The 7,698-nt window shown below is 53.6% G+C and overlaps 1 pseudogene; it reads left to right on the forward strand.

Annotated features, from left to right (window-relative positions):
• The window catches only part of LOC119109398 (kinesin-like protein unc-104), a 30,417-nt pseudogene that overhangs the window by 18,265 nt on the left and 4,454 nt on the right, over positions 1-7,698 (forward strand).

A 7,698-nucleotide genomic window follows, 5' to 3' on the forward strand; every position in this document is an offset into this window, starting at 1 on the left:
GAAACTTCTACTATTGTTTCAATAAAGACATGCTGTCGAAATATTAACCCATCTATATCTCCATCCTCCTGGTTTTTTTTTCGAGGAAAAGGGCTATTGCTACTGTCTCAGCTATCCAGTTCAGTCTATGGACGCCCAACACTGCAGGCTGGCGTCATTTCTCCGATCATCACGGCCTGTATGTGCTGATGTCAAGATGAATAGGCGTTCCTGCGCGCAAAGCAACTGACATCCGTGTTTTCCCTGATTTTGAACCCGCTAGGCTGCAAGTCTATCTTTGAAATGCACAGCACCTTGCTTTGCTCATTGTTGAAGCGGCACCTATGTGTAGATAGGTGTGCGCTCCCACGGTGGTTAGAGCGCAGCTACCGCTTATTTTGTCCACCGTCGAGACCGGGGCGGCGGAAGTCCTTCCCACTGCGGTGTCGAACGATCAATCACATTTGTGGAGACCGCCGAGAAACTGGTAGTGATACACTTGCGAGTATGCTGACTCAAAGCACTTGGGCTCTAGATCTGTCAATATAAAACGGGCGAGGCTAGATTTTTACGTTTTGTTTGAGAGCGACTGTAAAGATGTCTGCTGTGTACCCAGCCAAAGCTATCCAGTGAGCCAGCTCAGCGCATTCTATGGTGCTAGTATCACTAAAGTTTTTCTGCGCACAATGTTTGCACTCGAGACAAAGGTCTCAAACATAAACATTCACTAGATGTTGCAATCGAACTGCAGGTGCACTCTCATTGTAGGAGGTATGCAACAAATTGAGATTTCTGCCAAGCAACGTAAATTTTACATTGGTTCAAGATAGAATTATAGTTCATTTAGTGGCCTTTCGAAACCTTCTGTTAGGCAGGGTTCATTTTGGTGGCGTAATGTGAGACAAACGCCATGGGCACCTCGCCATTTCATATTTCCGCCGCCCTTAATGGAGTCTGCGCGGCTGCCTGGCTGGTATGCTGTTTTGCGACGCCTGCTGCGCCACACCCTACTTCACGAAGAAGTGCTTAATGTTCTGCGTGGTGTGGCTTCCAAAGCGTTGTGCTGTTCACCTCTTCGAGGCCATGACCACATGGTCAATAGCTTTTCGAAGGAGGTTCGTGTAACTCACCCCATTTGCGTGGTGCGGATTTGTAATGGATCTGACGCACACAAGGTAGCGTTGTTAACGTCGCCAACAACGTGTGCCACGCAAGGCACGCGTTGTTGGCGCACGTGTGCGTCAACAACGTGTGCATGTGGTAAACATTTACGTGTTTCAGCTGTCAAACAGAAAAGTGCCAGGGCTGCAGCAGGTACTGGGCATTGGTGAAGATACCATTCATCCTTCAGTCACGCCAACGCTGTCGTGTGTGGCGAGACGAAACCGGAAGGGGTCCGCAGTGCTGGGCCAGTGACATTACGCCGCTCCCCAGAGGAGCTACGGAACAACGCCATGAACCAAAGCTGCACGGAGGAGACGGTGAACGCCAACCCGGCCGAGCCGCCGTCCGCCAAGGCTGCCGTCCATCAGCTGCAGGTCAACGAGAAAATTATGGCAGGTCGGCAGACGGTGCTTGAGGGCATGCCACCACTCCCGCTATAACGGCCGGGGCTGGTCTGGGGCGGAGCCAGAACGGCTCCACAGGTGGCATTGCAGCTTTGAAAGATAAGACAGTAGACTCTGGTGACCTAGCCCGGTGAGGGGGGCTTCGGTGTCCTCATGTGACCTCCTCTGAGGAGTTGAGAGGAGGACGGGGTGAGAGTTTTGGTCAGAACCGGCCGGACCCTCAGCACTGATGGGTGACGGTCGATCGCTTGGGCCAACATCGACCAATGGCTTTGCGAAACTCTCTGACCCTGGCCGGCCTGCTCACATGCCGCCCAAAACGGGTCAATGTTCGGCCATTCTCGCCTCGATGACCTGATTCCACTGCGAGGCGCCATTTTAGAGGATGCTGTGAGCGATCCGACGGCCATTAGAGTCGTGACAGCTATGTCGTCAGCCGGCGAATGGAGCGCTTCCCATTGTTGGAAATAGTAATCGGCTCACTGTGTAATAGCTGTTCATAAAGCGTGGCGGTATTCTGCAGCCACTATTATCTGGTTGAGACTGAGTCTTTTACGAAAGTTAACACGCACGAGGTAAATGAACCATAAAAGGCTCAAAGATGGCCCTTACTCAACTGAATTTACTGCAGTGCAGATTGACACGCGATGGAAGTAGGCACCCTATCTGATCAGACGGTATTTGAGCGTCGCGTTTGCATACACTTACAGCTGGTGCGCGCGGTGATAGTCTCTACTGGTCTCTTGTGCTCGTTTTTTGACAGAGCTGAATGAGACCTGGGAGGAGAAGCTGAGAAAAACAGACGACATTCGCCGGCATAGAGAGACCGTGTTCGCCGAGATGGGCATCGCCCTCAAGGAGGACGGTGCTACTGTGGGCATTTTCTCTCCAAAAAAGGTAATGTTAACGCCACTCTGGTGCACCATCAAATTCATTGCCTTCAACGTTCATTGACTTTGACAGGAAAGGGCAGGATACGGCCTCTGCTGTGGACTTGGAGACCTCAAGTCCAAGACCAGCAGCTGGAGGACGATTGAGCAGTGATTTTTCAGGGCTGAATAACGTTTTTATTTTGCATCGGTGGCCTCTAGGACTTGTGATGCTGCTACCAACAACGGTACATAACTAGATGCAGAAGCTACCGTAAAGTCATTGCACCTGCCGATGGTATGCCCTGAAGTGCTGGCCTGAGCTCTGGTGCTGGTCTAAACTCTGGCGCTGGTCTGAACTCTGGTGCTGATCTGAACTTTGGTGCTGGTCTGAACTCTGGTGCTAGTCTGAACTCCTGTGCTGGTCTGAACTCTGGTGCTGGTCTGAGCTCTGGTGCTGGCGCCGTCGCGCTCGTGGTCCGTGCTCTCTCCAGCCGGCTACCTGTGCCTGCTCCAGACGCCGCACCTGGTGAACCTGAACGAGGACCCGTCCATGTCCGAGTGTCTCATCTACTACATCAAGGAGGGCATCACGCGCGTCGGCTCCGCAGAAGCCAACATACCGCAGGACATCCAGCTGATCGGCCTGCACATCTACAACGAGCACTGCATCTTTGAGAACAGGTCAGCCGTCAGGGGTCGAGGGCGGCTCAACCGCCATCTCGAATGATCTTGAGATCTCGCGATCGAACCCCGTGGCCTGGTTTTCCAGGAATGCAGTTCGACCACAACACCATCGCAGCACTGTGTCACGGCATCCGCGCTGCAGCAGCGGTGGGAGCGACCACAACACCATCGCAGCACTGTGTCACGGCATCCGCGCTGCAGCAGGGGTGGGAGCGACCACAACACCATCGCAGCACTGTGTCATGGCGTCCGCGCTGCAGCAGGGGTGGGAGCGACCACAACACCATCGCAACACTGTGTCATGGCATCCGCGCTGCAGCAGGGGTGGGAGCGACCACAACACCATCGCAACACTGTGTCATGGCATCCGCGCTGCAGCAGGGGTGGGAGCGACTACAACACCATCGCAACACTGTGTCACGGTATCCGCGCTGCGGCAGGGGTGGGAGCAAGGGAAAGAGAAGGGTACGTTCAGCTGTTGAAGTCGTTGTAGTTACACTGAGAGAGGCGTGGGAGCAAGGAAAAGAGGAGGGTACGTTCAGCTGTTGAGGTGGTTGTAGTTACGCTGAGAGAGGAGTGGGGGCGAGGAAAAGAGAAGGGTACGTTCAGCTGTTGGGGTCGTTGTAGTTACGCTGAGAGAGGGGTGGGAGCAAGGGAAAGAGAAGGGTACGTTCAGCTGTTGGGTCGTTGCGATTGCAGCGATAAACTTCCCTCTTAGCGCCTCCGGTTCGTGATGAAGTGCAGAGCGTTAGCATTGTCGCAGACGTCCTATGTAACGGTGACGTTGGTGAAGTCGTTCGGCGGCGGTGACCGCTTCTTTGCACAGTGCTCGCATGCCTCTGAAGAGAACGTATCCCGCTTCCTATGACGGTCAGCAGTGAAAGGAGCAGAATGACCAGAAGGGAGACCAGACGTGCACATGTTCCCATCCAAGGCTTATTCCACCACGGTGTCGTTGTGATAAACTCCGGCCCCATCAGTCCATCAGTGTTTTCTGATTCTGATAAAATGACTCCTACCTGACTATCCATCCGAGTCAAATACATCTTAACCACACATAGTGGTCACCGTTAGTTGACTACTTTAAAGATGATTGGGCTCAACGTGTACATGCGTTGTATAAAAGCAACTCGTGATCTTCGAATCCTTATTATTCAGATTTGCCGTTCTGATTGTGACCATTCGTGTCGTCCAGGGAGGGCGTGGTGATGCTATTCCCGAACGAGGGCGCGCTGTGTTACGTGAATGGGCCGCAGCGTCTGCCAGCCGCTGGTCCTCACCACCGGTAGCCGGGTCATCCTGGGCAGAACCACGTGTTTCCGCTTCACACACCCCGAGCAAGGTCGGTGCTCCGGCCCGGCTGCAGGTGCCGTCGTGCGCGCCACGCCGCAAACCGAGCACATGCCGCGGCATGTGGCGGAGCATTGACGGGTCATTGTCAACAAACTACTCACGAGAATGAAGCATGTTTCTCATGTATGGCCTGACCTTTTGAAGGCAGGTGTCCCGCCCGTCGCGCACCTAACTTTTTCCGTTTTTGTTGTACGACAAGAGTCAGATTTTGACGAACTTCTTCATTGGTCATTGAGTTAGCTAATGCGTGTTGTTCATATGTTTCACGCCGCTGAGCGTTTTCAGCATGGGAGAAGCGAGGCCGGGCATTGGACGAGTCAGCACCGTCTGCGGAGTCCCTGGACTGGCAATTTGCTCAGGTGGAACTGCTCGAAAAGCAAGGTATTGACCCGTCGTCGTCAGCCGCCCGGTGCCTGGTCGCTCTGACGCTGGTCATGCCAACCACACCAAGGGCTGAACACTACAATGCTTTGAAAATGGGCTGTTTCTTAGTTACTTTCAGTGATAAATAGTATTTTACCCAATTAGTTGCATAGTGGTGCCAGTTCAAAGCTACTAGCTTAACTTATATTTGTCCAGGACTGGTTGCGATTGTATCGCAGTACTAAGCTTAGAGATGTTCAAGAAAATCCGCCCTTCGATAAAAGGACAGAGCGTTTCCACTGCAGTTAACACCAGTCAAGCTGGCGAGAATGCGTTGCAGAAGTTCGGGAGCTTTGGTGTGAAAATTGCGGCTGTGTTTGGTCAAAACGTGAGGCACGTGTGTTTTCATTCCAACCGTTTAGATACGCTAGCAAGAGAACCAGAGCTTCTACTTGTCACTCAGAGTAACCCAGATTCACTCAGATGTTATTCTTTTCCCCAATGTGCGACATTTTATTGGTTTTACGCTTACCAGAGTCTAGCAATTCGCATGATTTGAACATAGTGTTAATATGATTGGCATGATTTCATCTGAAGTGTATAACAAAGTGCCGGTTCATTTTTGAAGGCATCGACCTGAAGAAAGATGGAGAAACGCTTGGAGAACATGGAGGAACAGTTTAGAAAGGAAAAGGAAAGGAAGAAAGAATATGAAAAGGAGCGACAGGTATCGTTTTGGGAGACATGTGTGCACGCTCACGTAGATGATCACCAGCTCGCTTCGTAACAAATCCTGGAGACCTGGTTTCATGACGGAGTCGACAAGTGAAGCTCAAGAATGTTAACCATATCTATCTCGCTTATGGAAGGCGATTTATTGTAATTGTCCCCTGAGGGCAAACCATCACGCGGTTCGTAGCTGATTTGTCCGCTGCATGAGCTTCACCATTTGTCTTTTTTTCAGAATTACGAGGCCCGGATAGACGCCCTCCAAAAGCAAGTTGAGGAGCAGAGCATGACCATGTCCATGTACTCTTCCTACACAAACACCGAGGAGCTCAATACGGAAGACGACATATACGGTACACATGTTGGCTGCTGATGACGTTCAGCATGCCCTATGACAGTACCTGTGCAGAAGCTGCGCTTGAGCCGGCGCGAGTCGAGTGCCTTTCCTTGTAATTGAACGTCGTGGCTCTAACGTTCGAAAATGATGTGACGTGCATGCTCTTAAGAGCTACTTCGTTGATATTTCTCTAAAGGGATCGTAAGGTGACGTTACGCGGTCAGGCCATTTCTGTGTTAGTTGGCAAACCTGTAGTTTCTGAAAGGGACCATTTAATTTATGTGATTCTCTATGACCAGGTGAGCCTCCAGTTCCGGAGAGAGAGTTGTCTTGGAGTGATTCCATGCGATCCAGCTGAGCCTTGTCACAAAGCGAACCCGCTGTTCGAGGGCGACATGCCGCACAGCAGGGCCATGCAATCCAAGTGCTGCTCTTTCCCCCAGTAACCCGCTGTTCGAGGGGGAGGTGCCGTGGACAGAGCGCGACTACCAGCTGGCGGCCACCTGTTTCCAGAAGTGGCGCTTCCATCAGTTCACCTCACTCCGCGACGACCTCTGGGGCAACGCCGTTTTCCTCAAGGAGGCTAACGCCATCAGCGTCGAGCTTAAGAAGAAGGTGAACATCGCGGCGCAGGCGTGACGCCCCAGCCGAGTCCACGAGCCTAGTCGGTCCTGTCCTGCGCTTGTATTCAATGGGTTAGCTTGTATCGCCTCGAATGCAGTTCCAGTGTCGGCGCTCTCTGACGGCCTGACGCTGCCCTCTGTCGCTGCCACAGGTGCAGTTCCAGTTCACGCTGATGACGCACACCATGTACAGCCCTGCCAGCCGACCTGCTGTCTTCCGCCTCTTCCTCCTCCGACGAGGACGAGGAGGATGCACTGCACCCCACGTCGCGCACGGTGGTCGCCGTGGAAGTGCAGGACCTAAAGAACGGCGCCACCCATTACTGGAGCATCGAAAAGCTGCGGTACGTGTCAGCCGGCTGTGGCATCCCAGCAGCTGACGTATGTGGTGCGGTCAGCTCGGCGTGGCGCGGCGCGGCGCCGTTTGCTGCTGTTGCCTGGCGCATCATGTAGCGGCGAATGCGGGGCTACCCGAGTCCGTGACGAATGCGGCGAATGCAGAATCAGCAAATACATGTCGTACGCAGCTCTCAAATGATAGCGCACTGTGTGTATCTGGTTTATGTTTTGTTAAGATAAGAGATGCAATATTTTGGGACCATGGTACCTGCAGCCCCATTGTCAGCACCGGCGGTACTGCATCGGAGTTTGGGTTGACAATGCCAGTACTTTGCCGGTACTAGGTCTGAAATTAAACACATTTGAGGCCAGAGCCACTGCTGGAAACGGTAAAACGTGGTTGACTCTAACCTGACAAATATTTCTGTAGGACGGTGGCGGTACAGGGTCCGTGTCAGGTTTTATAGCTTGTGCATCTCTAATCCGAATGTTGAGACGCGCTGGGAGGGGTGGGGCTGGGCGGCGTCGCAGCAGGGCGCCTCCTCCGCTGCTCCTGACACGGTGCTGTGGGCGGTGCTGCCGTAGCTGCCGGCTGGAGTTGGCGCGGCAGAGCCCAGCCGCTCTCCGGGAGGAGGCGCTGAGCCCCGAGACGCCTGACCTGCCAGCTGGCGGCCTGCTGGCCAGCTGCCTGTCCGGCCCCCGGCGCGGCCGACTGCCCGCTCTGCCCGGGCTCGGCGCCCTGCTCAGTAAAATGTGCGTGTGCACTGCACAGACAGCCGACGGCTGCGGGCTTAGCTTGCTACACGCTGCAGTGCTTCGGTGCCGTCCATCGAGCGCCCTCGCCGCCAGGC

This window comes from Pollicipes pollicipes, unplaced genomic scaffold (assembly GCF_011947565.3).
Source record: "Pollicipes pollicipes isolate AB1234 unplaced genomic scaffold, Ppol_2.1 Scaffold_7231;HRSCAF=8579_pilon_pilon_pilon, whole genome shotgun sequence".
Taxonomy (NCBI): Eukaryota; Metazoa; Arthropoda; class Thecostraca; order Pollicipedomorpha; family Pollicipedidae; genus Pollicipes; species Pollicipes pollicipes.